The following is a 17,028-nucleotide window of genomic DNA, read 5'->3' on the forward strand; positions in this document are numbered from 1 at the left end:
ATATGGCAAATTTTCCTATCTATTATCTTATTGGTCCTCAAAACATTCCTAGCATGCAAATAAGGAACTAGCAATAAGAAAAAAAAAATGCAGAAAATAATTGTGAAAAATACTGAAATGGATCAGAATGATTAATGGGTGTTATCAGCAGAAAACTAGGCATTGTGTGGTGCAGCCTTCCAGGTACCTGATTGTAACAACCTACTGATTATCTCATTAATGAGCGAATTAAATAAATCCTTGACACGTGTTCATTTGATATCTGAGAGTCATCATTTACCCTTTTAAAATAATCACCCTTTAACAATGGCTAACACTTCTTAAGCACTTACTAGAAGCCCTTACTAAGGGCTTTACATACACTGAATTCTCACAGCCATCAGAAGGCAGGCACTCATAATCTCCATTTTCTAGATGAGAAGATAGAGGTTTAGAAAGATTAGATAGCTTGCTCAAGGTCCCAGAGTCAGTAAAAGAGGGAATCACTTCTCTCTGAGGCCACTGCTATTGATTTTTCCTTGGGGTCTACAGTATCTGGAACTAAATAATTAGGGCAGCAAGGGTCCTCAACAGGGGTGGGCATGTGAGTTCCTCTGGAGCAATTGTGCATGGTGGTCTGCAGTTCATGCACCATGAAGTTAAAGTCATTCTCATTCTGGTTGTTGATCAACATCCTGATAGACAATTTCCAAAGTACTTTCCCACACGTAACATGTACTCGATGTCATCTGTCTCTCACGCAGCATGAGTTGAGGGAAGGTAGTGTCCTGGATACAGCACTGGCCCCATAGTCAGAAGAGGTACATTCGTGGGGCGCCTGGGTGGCTCAGTCGGTTGAGCGTCCAACTTCAGCTCAGGTCATGATCTCGCAGCTCATGAGTTCGAGCCCCACATCGGGCTCTGTGCTGACAGCTCAGAGCCTGGAGCCTGTTTCAGATTCTGTGTCTCCCTCTCTCTCTGTCCCAACCCACTCACATTCTGTCTCTCTCAAAAATAAACATTAAAAAAAAAAAAAAGAAGAGGTGCATTCCTGCCCTGGCTCAGCTACTGAAAAGCAGTGTCACCCTAGACAAGACACAATTTTTCTGGTTAGTCTAAAGTAATGAAGAGCAGATGGACAAGACGGTCAAGGAGGAGGACAAATTCAGTTATGCCCACAATGCTAACAAAGACAACGTGCATGGAGTAACGTACGTGGGTCCCTGCCCTTTCAGTACTTAAATCTGGGCCTCCGGGGAGGGGAAAATCCTCATTTAAAAACTGGTAAAGAAGCAAGAATTGCAGGTCATCCAGTACACATAGGTGGAAGCGTTCTATATCTTGTCCTCATGGGCAGAACTGTCCTGGGTGATCCCCACAAGGCTGAGCCCTTCAGTGGATCTCTGGGGGTAACTCAGGGATGCAGCCCTCTTGGAAGAAAAGTGAAACTCTATGGCTGGGACTAACAAGACTGAGGCTTATCTATGTAATTACTAATCTCTAGAGGAAAAAGATCTTTTCTTATTCATCTTTGTGTCTGCCCAGTGATTGACACAGCTCATAACTAATCCTCAAATGTTCACTGAATATAACTGAAGATAAGCCCATAGCTAGTTAAATAATTAATACAATGAACATTTATTAGACATCTACCACATGCTTGGTATTATCCCAAATGAAGGAGATGCCAAGCCCACCGTACCACGTTCATGTGGGACATGCTCCCTGGATTCCACTTTCCTCTCTGGCTGTCTTTGGGAGATATTATTTTCTCCTTTCAAAGTTGTCTTTGGTGTTAAACTATTGTCTTTTAAAAGTGCACAATTCTACATGAACTGTTATCTGCCCTCATGGAGGGCCTACTTAATGACATTTTCCTGGGTCACCTGGGTGGCTCAGTTGGTTAAGCATCCGACTCTTGGTTTCAGCTCAAGTCATAATCTCACGGTTCATGAGTTTGAGCCCTGCATGAGTCTCCGTGCGATGACAGCGCAGAGCCTGCTTGGGCTTCTCTCTCTACCCCTTTCCCACTCATGCACATACTCTCTCTCTCTCAAAACAAATTAAAAACTTAAAAGAATAAAAAGTAATGACATTTTCCCAACAAATGCTGACTGAATGTATGCCATGGGTTATGCCATGTTCTGTGTGCTGGATTAAAATGGAGAAAGTCTTTCCTCCCACAGAGTTTATGTTCATTTTAAGGTGAGACAATGTTGGGAGGAAACAGATGAAGCTAAAAGAAAACATTTTAAAAGGCATCCAAATTATAAAGAGAGAAGTAAAATTGTCTCTATTTGCAGATGAAATGATACCATACATAGAAAACCCTTGGGGTGCCTGGGTGACTCAGTTGTTTAAGCGTCCAACTTCAGCTCAGGTCGTGATCTCATCACGTTCACGAGTTTGAGCCCTGCGTCAGGTTCTGTGCTGACAGCTCAGAGCTTGGAGCCTGCTTCAGATTCTGTGTCTCCCTCTCTCTCTGCCCCTTCCCTGCTTGTGCTCTCTCTCTCTCAAAAATAAATAAACATTTAAAAAAATTTTTTTAAAAAGGAAAATCCTAAAGACCACACCAAAAAATGGTTTGACTAGTCAACAAATTTAGTAGTTGCAGAATACAAAATCAATATACAAAATCAATATACAAAAATCAGTTGCATTTCTATATATTAACAATGAACTATCAGAAAAAAAATTAAGAAAAAAGTCCCATTTAAAATTGCATCAAAAAGAATAAAACAACCTGGGAATAAATCTAACCAAGGAGGTGAAAGACCTGTACACTGAAAACTGTAAGACATTTATGGAAAACTGAAGATGACACAAATAAACGGAAAGATATTTTGTGTTCATGGATTGAAAGAATATTGTTAAAATATCCATACTACCCAAAGCAATCTACAGAGTCCCTGCAAATTCCCATCAAAGTTCCAATGGCATTTTCACAGAAACAAAGCAAACAATACTAAAATGTGTATGGAACCACAAAAGCCCGCTTGTCAAAGCAATCATCAGAAAGAACAAAGCTGGAGGCATCAGGCTCCCTGATTTCAAACTATGTCATGAAGTCATGGTGATCAAAATGTATGGTATTGGCATAAAAACACCCACACTGATCAGTGGAATAGATTAGAGGGCCTAGAAATAGGCCCACAATGATATGATCAATTAATTTATGACAAAGGAGCCAAGAATATACAATGGGAGAAGAATAGCCTCTTCAATAAATGGCCTTGGGAAAACTGACAGTCACATGCAAAAGAATGAAACTGAACCCCTATCTTAGACCATATACAAAGTCAACTCAAATTGGATTAAAGACTTGAACATAAGACCTGAAGCCATAAAACCCCTAGGAGAAAACGCAGGGTATAAGCTCCTTGACATTGGTCTTAGCAATGATTTCCTGGATTTGACACTGAAAGCAAAGGCAGAAAAACAAAAATGAATACGTAGGACTACTTCAAACTAAAAAGCTTCTACAAGGCAAAGGAAATCACCAACAAAATAAAAAGGTAACTATGGAATGAAAGAAAATATTTTTAATTGGGTTATTTGGGTGTTTTGCTATTGAGTTGGATGAGTCCCTTGTGTATTTTGGATATTAGTCCTTTACTGGATGTGTGGTTTGCAAACTTATATTATACTAGGAAACCTTAAAAAATTGTTAGAAATCTTGTCTTGAGTTTCAAAAATAAAATAAAATAAATAACCTAAGCAATAAAAACTCACACTTTTTATATCTCTTCAGATCAAGTTAAATGATGGCAAAGAAGGTTGATTTTCATATGATTCTGTGGTAGTTCCCATTTTCAGAGAATACAGAAATCTGATCTTTTTGTTAAAAATAATTAAAAATAATTGGTTACTTCAAGTTACTCATTGAATAACTCCAAGTGGTCAGAACAGATGCCACGGATTGCTCAGCAATCTATTATCATGGCTAAAAAAATGATTGATTAGAAATTATATCCAATTGATACATACAGACACATACATGTCTGTGGGAGCTCATTTAAAAGGAATTAAATAATGTATTATTCCCCCTAAGGAATCAGCATTGCATTTAATTAGGTAACTAAACACTGTATCTTTTTTCTTAGACCTAAATTAAAAATTATAAGCCAATATAATTTGGGAGAATAATAATTAAGACACCACACTATATATAATGGCTTTCCATTAAGATTTCATTAACTTAATGTTTTTCTCCCTTTGGATTAAATTACATCAGGCCAAAATGAACTTGCCCTAGGGCAAATTTTCTAAGGAATGAATGTAACATTTACTAGGAAAGACAAACACAGTAAAAGAATTTTTTTTTAAGATATTTTTTAGCCAGATGGAAGGCTTTACTTTAAAAATGTAAAAGGTCATAAAAGCCCCCTTTTGGGGGGCAATCATAATTTTTTTAATAGGCCAAAGTGAATATTCTTAACATACAAATGTGACTTTTAATTCTTTAAAATGCAGTGGGGAGTAAGTTTTCCTTAACAGTAAGAAGGAAAATCCCTCTGAGATTATGAAGCCATAGAATTTGAGACTAAAATTTGCTCACATCAAGATGCTGTTAGTTAGCCATCTGCTTCATGTATGTGTTTTCTTAATGAAAGCATTTTGTCTCCCCACTAGTAAGGATGCAGATTTCAAAGTATTTACACTATTGTTAGAATAATGTGTGCCACACGAGACAACCTCTATACATGGCAGATTTGATAAACAACGCAAACTATTTTCTTATGCAATTCATTACCAACACAAGCTAGCAGAGAATATGCACCAGAGTGAAAGGGAAGGTAGGACTGTGTGATGGTAGATGTCAATTCGAATGTCTGATTTAGGCCAATGTGAATAATGAAATCTTAGTGAACAACCAAATAGGGAGAGAAGCCCTACAATCTATGAGTGATTTCCCATCACCTTATCTATTGCATCTAGCACTCTTTACTCGCTAATCCTTATTGCCCTTATTTTCTTTAGTGAGATGATTCTTTTAATTATACTCCATAGACAAGAAATGTTTATCAATTTATAAAAGTTATACATTTATAAATAAATTTATGAATTCATAAAGGACTGTTTAAACAATAAGTTTTCCTCCAATAAGAGAATTATTAACTATGCATATCTTTTCTTTAAAATGAAGTGATAAATTATAAATAATGTATAATAACGGTACTAAATTTAGATATGGAAATTACCCTCAAAGCTGCTGGGTGTGAATAATCAAACCTTTTCTTTCTATTTATGCTTCTGGCTGAGAATGAAACAAGTGATGGAGACTTAAAGAAATGGAAAAATCCTTCACACGGTTTCTTGTGACCATGAGTGGAGGAGGGCAAAGTCTTTTTCTCCAGAGTCCAAAGACAAGATAAAATGTCTGTGATTTGAAATCAGAATGGATCTGCTGCTCCACTAACCATGGCTTGAGTATTGCCATAAACCTCTGATGGAGGATTCCCCAGTATGAGGTTGCAAATGGCAGTTCTTGCCATCTTGATATTTTGTAAAGAGCCAAGGATGTGAACCTTCACATCAGCCAAAATTATCCTTGTCCATGTCACACTCTCTGTGGTGAATTTGGGTGGTTCCTCCTTTGCCAGTGATTCTTCCTATTGCCCCACACAGGTGGTCTCCCTTTAGGGTCATCACATCTGTAATTTCAAAAGACTCTAGGAAAAGGTCACCCAACCTAATGAGGGCAAGTATGTCCTCCACCTGAAACCCAAGAGAAAGGCTTTCACAAAATCAGCTGCTTTTGTCAAAATACTAACGTCCTTAGTTTCTTTACAAGTCCTGATTCCACATTCCTGAATTTCAAGGTAAAGCGTATCTGAAGTCGCAAATGTTCTACAATAGGAGTAAATCTCTGCATCCGTTCTCTTTTAATGGCATGTATCTGTTAGCTGGGACTGGAATTTTCCTTGTTTCTTCTTTCCCACCCAGGAATCCACGGCCGGAGAGGGGTGGGAAACCGGGCCTCCCTGCGGCCGGGCCTCTGCCTGCCTTGTCCATGCGGCTGCTGTTTCCCTGGGCCCCTGGGCCATCCTGGCGGGTGACCTGGGTGAAGCTGTCCTCAGCCCTGGCGCTCTGTGCCTCCATCCTCGGAAGAATTTTTCCAGTCCCAACTTGTGCTTCTGGCTTGAATGCGTGTGCGCTGCCCTTATTGCCCCTATTTTAATTCATAGCTCTTATCACTGCCTGGCATCACAGGTTTATTGTTTATTAGTTTATTTCCTGTCTCTCTCAGTAGAATGTAAACTGTCTCAGGGCTGGGTTCTGGTTTGCTCACTGCTGCATCCCCAGCTCCCGGAACAGGACCTGGCACATGGAAGTTATCAATAAATAAATCCTTTGGAGAACTACAGACTCTGTACCTAGATAACTTTGCTTATTAATTACCCCTATTTTAAAAACTTTTATTTTTCCAGAGCTCTTTCCTAACTGCCTAATTACTTACTAGTGAATAAATTATTTATAGTGCATTTGAAAGATAATGTTCCCTTTCACTTACATGTTACATTTGAAGCTTACAGTGAATTAAAAATCTCTAAGGTTTTATTTGTACAACAAAACTGGTAAGAATATGAGAATAAATGGGCTAAGCTCAATTTATTAATCCAACTGAGTATATAAAAAGTAGAAATTTAAATTCTTTAATTTAAATTTAAAACTTCTTTAAATTAAAAAAATTTTTAAATAGTCGACTTTAAATTATTTTCAACCTACCTTCATATCACCACAAAAAACAATTACCGTACAGACACAAGTCCACCTGAAGATCTGAATATTCTAGGGGCACCTGGGTGGCTTTGTTGGTTAAACATCCGACTTCAGCTCAGGTCATGATCTCACAGTTCATGAGTTCAAGCCTTGCATCGGGCTCTGTGCTGACAGCTCGGAGCCTGGAGCCTGCTTCAGATTCTCTGTCTCTCTCTCTTTGCCCCTCCCCTCCTTGTGTTCTCTTTCTCAAAATAATAATAAACTAATAATAATAACAAACATTAAAAAAAAGAACTGAATATTCTAAAAAAGGGAAAACTTTTACTGTAAAGTCATCATCATGTGAAAGAATATTTTTAGGACCCAAAATGGAGAACAAGTAATAAAACTAGTTTTCCCAGGGGTGCCTGGGTGGCTCAGCTGGTTAAGGGTCTGACTCTTACTTTTGGCTCAGGTCATGATCTCAGGGTTGTGAGGTAGAGAAGCCCCAACATGGGCTCTGTGCTGAGCATGGAGCCTGCTTGGGATTCTCTCCTCTGCCCCTCCTCCTCCCCTCCTCCTGTGTATTCTCTTCCCCCCTCTCAAAAAAAAAAAAAAAAAAAAAAAAACCAGCCAAACCAAAACAAACAAACACTAGTTTTCCTGACAAGTGTTTTGCTAACCAAAAGGACCAAAATTTTTAAAATACAGAATGATCCCCTGATGGTTCCCTTCATCATCTTTCCATGTAAACGGTTGTCCACTTTGTATTTGAGTGGCAACACATAGGAACCATGGTCACATCATGTGGCCTCTTACAGCTGGTCAATACATTTTATTTTGACAGGCTTACTATGTGGGATTTGCATTCAGCGCTTCGTTCTCTGCATCTTGTCTTATACTGAAGATTCTTCAGGACAAGAATCATGCCTTATTCACGTTTATTTCTTGAGGCACTTTGGAGAGTGCCTCGTACACACTTGGTGTTCAATAAAATCTTAATTGAATGAATGAATGACCCATGGAATGTGGAGGAGGAAGGAGAGAATAAAGGACCACTGAGGTGTCTAGCTTGGGTAAATTGAGGAAAGTGGGAACTCATGAGGAGGAGTCTACTGGGAGCAAGCTAATGAGTTTGACTTTGGATGTGTTGAGTTTGAAGTGCTATTGTATCTCTGGGTTGGGGTATCCAGTGAGTAATTGGAAAAACAGGGCCACAGCTCAGGAAAAGTACCAGAGCACCTTCTCTCACATTCATTGGTTCTTGGTTCCTTCCAACGTACAGAGGGTTATGCTAGAAAAACAGCAGCAACAGTAGTAGTGATGATGATGATACATGCTAACACTTAATGAACCATTGCCATGTACCAGGCATTATGCTAAGAGTTTATATACATGATTTTATCTAACTGTTACAGAAACCCAATGAGGTAATTCTGGTATTACCTAGGGAGATTTAACTTGTCTGTTGTCACAAGCCTATACCTTAATTATTTTACAAAAATCCAAACAAACCCAAGAAACCTTGAAGAGTATATAAGGAGAGTACTGCCATCCTGAACTCTACATATCTTTTCTATTTGTTCCTCTACACGCAGGTCTGGAACTGTTTCCACAATGAACCTGGGCTTGATTATGGCCATTCACTAACCTCATTAATTTATTAATTCATTTACTGACAAGTATTTATTCAGTTCCACATACTATGTTAAGTGCTTACACCTACATTAAAACAAGTACTAAAATAATGTTATCACTAACAATAAAAATAAAAGATATAACAGTAAAAGAAGCAACAGACGACATAGACATTCCTACTGCAAAAGGAGCCTGGGTGTCCAAGAATTCACACTCAGCTCAGCTACTGCTAATCTGACTAGGAAGCCTCATTTAGCTTGGCTGGGTCTCAGACTCCTTATATAGAAGCTAAGGGGGAGTTCTGCTGTATTGCCAGTGTGAAGATACAAATTCTTTCCGAACCATTTGATATATTAGAAAACAATTTGAGCATAACATGAATTTCACTTTGTTGCTAATGCAAAATTTCTTCTGTGACAAACACTAAGTGAATGCAGAAAATGTCATCCAGCTGAATTGAGCCATGTGCAAATGCACAAAATGCGCAGTGTGTGTGCGTGCCTCCCCCCACCCCCCCCCACACACATTTTAAACACCACCCAGCTACCTCGGTTCCCTGTGTGTTGTGAGCCATTCCCATCCACATCTGGTGTTAGAACTTTCTATCTGATATCAGATAACCTTCCTTCCACCCTTTCACAAAACTCACAAGCTACAACCCTTTCAGTATCTACCTCCTCAAACAAACTTTTCAACATAAAGTGCCACATTTACCATAGTATTTACATGCTTCTTAACATGTGTTTCTTTAATGTGTATAAAACTGTGCTAATCTTTTTACAGAATCTTATCTTTTTTAAAAAACATATGTCACTGGTGAAGTCTTTGAGTGTTGTGCCCTGTGCCCCTTACCCTACGTTTCCCATTAGCCTGTGGTTTTTATCACATGATTTTGCATAGTGCAGTGGTTTTTAGGAAGGCAATATGCTGCATGATAGCAGAACTGACTGTACTCAGATCATGCTTAAATTTAACGTTCAGTTCTGCAAAACTTCACTATGTCATTCCTAGATTGAATGTTTACCTTTGATAGTCCTTTAAACAAATCTTAACATGCTGAATCACATCAACAGGAGGCTGAAAATAAAAAGAATTTAAGTATGAACTTGTTTCTTCCCCCCTATAAGGGAAAAAAGGACCAAGTCATACCATTTAAATGACCACACATTTGCTGTCCATTTTGCTACTCCCTCAGGAAAAGCACCTACTTCCTTGCATTTGAAAATTCAGCACTTTAGAAAGGCTGGCCCTTGGTTTCCTACACAATCAAGGATGCTTGGGGCTTCATTTAAGGTAGGACTGGTATGGGCCCAAGAAACTTAATATAGTCAGAAGATTACTGGCGTGTGGCTGCCAGTTTTTTCTCTGAGACTCCTATGGCAACTGAACAGCTGGCTTCTTACGAGATTCTGGCATCCCGAGGAGGCCCTGAAGTCAAGTTATTGCTTAGCCCAGAAGCCGATCAGCTCTAGGAGTCACCACTTGTGGAAGACAACACAAGGTTTTAGAGGCCAGTCCTGATCATCACCTCCTAAATCTAGGTCTGCTCTGTTTCTTAAAAGGCTGGAGAAGAGATCTGCTGTGGCAGGTGGTAATCTTCTGAATATAATCATGGGAAAAAAGAGAAGAAAGAAGGAAGTTTAGGGGTGCCTGGGTGATTCAGTTGGTTGAGCGTCCAACTTCAGCTCAGGTCATGATCTCACAGTTTGTGGGTTCGAGCCCCGCACTGGGCTCTGTGCTGACAGCACACAGCCTGGAACCTGCTTCAGATTCTATGTCTCCCTCTCTCTCTGCTCCTCACCCGCTTGCGCTGTCTCTCTCTCTCCCTCTCAAAAATAAATAAACATTAAAAAAATTGTTTTAAGGGGCGCCTGGGTGGCGCAGTCGGTTAAGCGTCCGACTTCAGCCAGGTCACGATCTCGCGGTCCGTGAGTTCGAGCCCCGCGTCGGGCTCTGGGCTGATGGCTCGGAGCCTGGAGCCTGTTTCCGATTCTGTGTCTCCCTCTCTCTCTGCCCCTCCCCCGTTCATGCTCTGTCTCTCTCTGTCCCAAAAAAAAAAAAAAAAAAAAAAAAGTTGAAAAAAATTGTTTTAAAAAGAAGGAAGGTTAAGTACCCTGCAAGATTGTCCATAAAAATCAAACTCATATCCCAAGAGGGAGTCATTACACAATCATAGGATGCCATCGTATTACTACTAATACTATAACACTACTGAACTATTATCCATATATCATTAAGCCATTCTTACTGGCTGGGAAAAAGGAACAGGAATTATTAGAATATATGCTTTCCACTGATGATGTAAAACTGTGAAAGAACATGCCAACCACTGAAAAGTGGTTCAAAGCATCATTTGAAAATGGAAGAAATAAGGGAAGATACACAGTGCTTAAAACTGAAGATGTTTTAAAAATACATAAACTGATAATGGTTGATAATGACCCAGAGAGATAAATGTGATACATGGTATTTCCATGACAAATCTCCATAATTGGGGGTGACTTACTTTCACAACCAACCTTGCACTAGGTTTCTATCACCCATGTTTCTATATTGTCTGAGCAGCCATATCTAGCTTGTTCTTCCTCCACAAGGCCTCTCCCGGCCACTCTTCCTCACTGTCCTGATCAGCTCAGGCTACCACCATCTCATGCCAAGTGGGATGCAATGGTTGTCAAACTCAAACCCCTATCTAAGGTACCTCCTCTCTTATCACTTCCCTACTCACACAGCCATCAAAATTATCTTCCCAAAATTCATATTTGAAGCTTACTTTCTCTTCTGCAATCACACAATGGCTATCTTTTCCTTACAGAAGTCTTTGGATGGGTTTTAGTGCAAACATCATCTCCACTGCACCCCACTGTTCTGGTCTAAACTATCTTTTCCTGCTTCATCTCCCATCCTGGCCATCCCTACATTCCCCAGTTGAGCCAAAACACTTGCCATTCACAGAAGTGTCCTACATGGCCCCTGCTCCAGGCCAATGCTCAGCCTAGGTTGACTAGCAGCTTTCTGGTGTTATTTAGTACTTATTCCGGATACTGTAATTCTCTTCACTTACACTTCCCTAGCTGGATTCTGAATTTGTTAAAGATTTTAGCACCCAGCACACTCTCTTGCACATAATGAACACTATTAATATTCACTAAATGTAATTAGGCTGAACTTATAAAAGAGAAAGGATGAGAAGTTAAATTCATAGAAATATATGGCTGACATATATCTGAAGTCTCTTTTTATACATAGCTTTTTCCTGAATATTCTGAGGTAGACAAAGCATTCAGAATTTTGCCTGCTCGATAAGAATCCTTCTGGATATCTAAAATCTGAATATTGCATTATACTGAATAGCCTCCTACACATAAGATGAAGACACTTATTTGTTCTCAAAACACAACAAGTGTCCAAATATAATGACTATTATTTTGATGGGTTAGGCTAAAGAATTTCCTGGAACTTTGCACTCTTGTTTCTGATAACACACAACAGAAATCTGGACTGAAATCTAGACTCTTCATCTTCTGTTCACAGCAACTGTCCACAAAAGACTCTGATTGTGTTTCTGGCAGTCAGATATTCTTAATAACTGTTCACCTTTCCCCTCTGGTCTTCCATGTGTCTGTGTCGTCTCTGGAGAGAATTTAAGTCAGAATCCGTGACTAATGTGCATAGTATGTCAGCCAGACTATTGCTACGAAATAAGCTCCAGCTAGCTAGCCATCAACTCTTTGTTGCTTCTTGGTTAAGTTACTGGACTGCATGAAAAAACACTACTTAGTGATTAAAATACTGCTCAAATAGGCCCTGCTCTGCCACAGGACTAACTAGACAAAGGGGTCTTTCTCAGCTAGAGATCTATTTTATAGGTAACAAAGGAAAAAAGAAAGGGTGGCTTTCAGGAATTTAGATGTGGGACTCTACGGTGTAAATGTAGTTTGGTACAGACATCTCATAGATCTCTTCTGTGTTCAACTGGGATTTTCAGGCCTTACTTCCAGTTTATCTGGGAGTCACCTGAATCAAAAGTCACAACCAGAGGTAGCCATCACAAGGAAGCATGTAGATTTCCTCTAAAGAGCCATAGAAGAGTTTTATATTGTTCTTTGATGATCTTACATGTGTTCATCTTTCCTTCACAACCAGACTGCATGTTTCCTGAGGCCAGGTTCCATGTTTTATGTTTTGTTTGTATTCCTCACATGGCCGACAGAGTCGCCAGTGTTGAAATATATAGCACAAGCTCATTAAATATCTTCAATTAATTGATTTTGCTATAGAAAGTAGCACATTGGGGCGCCTGGGTGGCGCAGTCGGTTAAGCGTCCGACTTCAGCCAGGTCACGATCTCGCGGTCCGTGAGTTCGAGCCCCGCGTCAGGCTCTGGGCTGATGGCTCGGAGCCTGGAGCCTGTTTCCGATTCTGTGTCTCCCTCTCTCTCTGCCCCTCCCCCATTCATGCTCTGTCTCTCTCTGTCCCAAAAATAAATAAACGTTGGAAAAAAAAAAAAAAAGAAAGTAGCACACTATTTGTGTCTTTCAGAGATTTCTAGCTCATGACTAGAAATAACCACATATTTATATGATCCAGCAGCTTCTGAGGTGAAAAGCATTCCCTGAGTAGAATAAAACTGAAGATGGAGGGGGTGGGGGGCAGTGGAGGAAGGGAGTCAGCAGTCACTGAGGAGAAATTACAAAAATTACAGTAGGCTGTCTTGGCCCAAACCAGGGACTCTCTAACCAGGACTCTATATTTTCAGAGAACAGCTCCATTAAATATTGATGATTGGACTCTGAAAGCCCTAGAATTAAATTCCAATCCTGTTTTAATTTTATGGGCTATGCAACATAAAGACCGAGGAAGAACATCTGGGCCACTGGGCCACATGCACATGTTCACAGCTGGAAGAGATCATAGATGACCCAAGTTAAATTAGCTTCAGGGTGGCCACCTGCACCACATTTTTATTTCTCTCAAATTCTTTCCCCTGCCCATTTTGACCTGTCCCATGACTCTCCACTTAAACCGAATTTTTTTTAAAGTCTATTTCCGTAGTCTCTTTTCTCTCATACTCTCGAGTTGGTTTTCATTGCATTGGTGGTGTATGTGCACACACATGGAATGAGGCACTCGCATCATTTGCTCAGTTGATAGCTGGTTGAGTTATCTTTCTTTAGTATATTCCTAAGTACAATTAGAAAGGACAGGAAATGACTCCAGGGCTAAAAGTTTTATTCTGATTTGGGTAAGTGGTTTGAGTCAACCCAGATGGTGATACTTCATGTCACAGCATGTGACTGAAAAGAAAAGTCTTTGGAGAAATAATAGGAATGACAAGAGCTTGCATTTACTGAGCCCTTACCAGATGCCAGGCACTTTCTCCTAAGCTCTTTTGCATCTATTAATTCACTTAATGGACTATTTGAGCTACAAAAATGGGTTTTAAAACAAGTCTTCAATATTTCTCTAGCAACTAATAAAATAGACTAAGGAAAGTAGAATTTAAAGCTTTGACCTGTCATCCCAAAGCACACATATTTCTGAAGAAATATAATTTTTAGAAATTTATAGTCTACGTACACATGGTACATGTATATAGTTGAGTATAATTCAGCTTTGAACTCTGGGATATATTTTGAGTTTAACTTTTAAAAAAATGATAAAAGGGGTAAGATGACATATGTGCTAGATTGTAAAGTAAAAGCCATATTCTTAAATGAATGTAAAAAAGAAATTAATTTGGCCATAGAGATACTGTTGGATCTAGAAAAGTAGACATGAGTGATTTCAGATGTTGTACTCAGAATGCCAGCATAAACCTTACTCTCTTACAACCCAGGCTGACAAATAAATTAATAACTTACTTTTCCTAACTCCTTTCTTCCAAGTTGATAGCTTAGCCTCAAATATAAAATTGTACTATATCATGGAGCTAAAATTCATTCTAAATTTTAATATACTCAATATTTCTGCCAACTATTATTTTTAAACACATTAAAATCTTAAGTGAACATATGTCATTTTATTTGCAATACTTTAAAAATTTACACATCAAGTTTAGCTGTGCTTTATAAAAAAAGAAGAGATACAATGCAATATCAAAAACTCTCATTCCACAAAATCCCAAGCACCCCACATCTACAAACTTTCACTGAATCTCTCTGAATAGTCACGGAAAGAACAGAAGAAAGAACAGACTAGAAGTCTGGGGGCAAGGCCATAATTATGGGAAGTTAAAGAAGCAGCTGGCAGGAAAGAATAATAAATAAAGGAAGCAGGACTTATAATTTTGGATAGGAACTGGCTGTTCCTATTAACATGCCTCAGCTATCTGGGAAACTTTTTCCAGAATTAACTCAAACTTCTCTACCTTCCTCTGACAGTGCCCTTGCTCTGAGAAATCAAGGGCATCTCCTCATTCTTTGTAAATACTTCCACAATGGCACAACAATGCCAATGGCACAAATAAATAATTATTTGTTTCCATGTCTGCCTTTTCCTCAAAACCATGAACTTAAAAAAGAGATTTTTTTTGTTTCCTTCATAGGCACTGTCCGTATGCCTATACCAACCAAAATAGTAGTTCATCTGAAGATGAGCTTAATAGTATTTGTTGCATAAATGAATGAATGAATGAATGAATAAATGAACAAGCAAATGGAAAGAGGTAATTAGGCTGGCAAGGGAGAGAAAACCTAGAACACAGAGAAGAATACCCTCACAGCCACAACAATTCAAATTTTCTGAACCTCATGGTTTCCAGAAGTATGAAGTTTTTTCATTTTTCCAACTTTCTCTCTCTCTCTACCTACCTACCTAACAATGTGTATCGAGATATAATTCACATACCATCTATTTGGAGAATAGCACATGCAGTAATAATAATTAGGAAATACTGCTAATACCTTACATTTAAATAGAGTTTTACATAAAAGCATTTTCAATATGTTAATGCACTGGATTCTCCCAACATTTCTTAAGCACCCGACTTCGGCTAAGGTCATGCTCTCTCAGTTCGTAAGTTCGAGCCCCACATCTGGCTCTGTGCTGACAGCTCACAGCCTGGAGCCTGCTTTGGATTCTGTCTGTCTGTCTGTCTCTGCCCCTCCCTTGCTTGTGCTCTCTCTCAAAAATAAATAAATAAACATTAAAAAAACATTAAAAAAAACAGACAAGCATATCAAAACTACCATGTGATACAGTGAATGCCATAATAAAAGAATGTAAAGTCTCTCTCAGCATTATCATTCTGATTTCCTTTACCATTTCTTTCTCTTAAAATGAAGTTCTGGAATCTAATAACAAAATATTGCTTCTGATGACCATCATTAGGAAATGGGAAGTGTTACACACAGGGATTCTGAGCCTGTGACCAGTGCTGTTCTCCTCAATGCTGGGGATGTCTAAGGAGTCAGTCAGACAATGATGCAAAGAATGAAGAAGAGGTTACCAAGTGTGAAATGTAGACTGGCATTTCCCTTCCTTCATATTCATGCTGTGGCTCTCTGATTTTCCATCACCACAATATTTCCTATAGAGATGGATTATAAAATTCAAGTCTTCAATTGTGACATCTACATAGAGGGCATTTGAATATTTATCTGCAGCCATGACTTCTCTCCTGAGCTCAGTGGATGGATCCACCTCTTTGTGGATACTTCTACTTTAAAATCTTACCGTGACCTCACGTTGTTTACCTCAAATTAGGTAACAGCAACAGATTACCTCACAAGTGTTCCTGATTCCAATCTTTCCTTTCTTTTAACCCATTATATACACTAGCATATACAAATGCTCCTAAAACAGAGGTTTGTAGTATGCCGCATCCAAACTTTCTAAGCTGATCTGCAATGACCTCCTACTCTCACTCATGGCAGGTTACCGACATACTGGATTGGAGCAGAGGCAGAAGCTTGCCTCTGGCACTTGATTGCCATGACCTTGGGCAAATAGCTGAGCCTGCTAGGACTGAGTAAAAATCCCATGCCAATGTATAGCCCCAGAAGTAAGAAAGGCTTACTTCCTAGGTTTTCTATGTTCCTGCCCTTTGTTCTTTGCATATCCTGCCTCTCCAAAGTGAGTTCAAGTATCACCTTGCTTGTGAAACTTTCTTCAAGTACTCTGGCCCAGAATGACTTCTGCTTTTTCCAAACTCCCAGGACCTTTACTTCCAGCTCTTTTCATAATCCTAGAGCCATCTCTTGGAAATCTAGAAGTCACTGTCAAGAGTTCATTTGGTCCAGTCACTTGCTGGCTGGAGAGTTACCTCTTTTTACTGATCACCCGAGGCTCTCTCATATACAATCCATAGTGTTCACTGATTTTCTATATGTGTGTTAACATGGAATATATATATATATATATATATATATATATATAGTATATGAAAAATATGTATTCTGTACATGCATATTCTCTTTCCAACTAATGCATGAACTCTCCAAGAACAAGTACTTCTCTAATATTTCCCATAGCACCTAAAACAACGTATGTACTTGAGTACTGAACTGACTTTTAAGTATCTTCAGATTGGAGTTAAATTATTGGTCAAAATCTCCAAATCTGGAAAAATGGATGCATTAATTTTTCATGGCTGAAAGAAACCATGGGTCAAACCTGGAAGAAACTCAGTTAGCTTGTATCTCACTTTCATGTCTTTCAGTTAGTAAAATAAAACCATTCCTTTTATTTAAATATCCTCTTGGGCCTT

At 39.0% G+C, this 17,028-nt stretch overlaps 1 pseudogene; it reads right to left on the reverse strand.

The window, feature by feature from the left end:
* Positions 1-5,372: 5,372 nt before the first annotated feature.
* LOC124517526 (RNA-binding protein PNO1-like) lies at positions 5,373-6,081 on the reverse strand (annotated as a pseudogene).
* Between the last annotated feature and the right edge of the window lie 10,947 nt (positions 6,082-17,028).

This window comes from Lynx rufus, unplaced genomic scaffold (genome assembly GCF_022079265.1).
Source record: "Lynx rufus isolate CCGP_SWC_20201006 ecotype Redwood Valley unplaced genomic scaffold, mLynRuf1.p SCAF_22, whole genome shotgun sequence".
In the NCBI taxonomy this organism is placed as follows: Eukaryota; Metazoa; Chordata; class Mammalia; order Carnivora; family Felidae; genus Lynx; species Lynx rufus.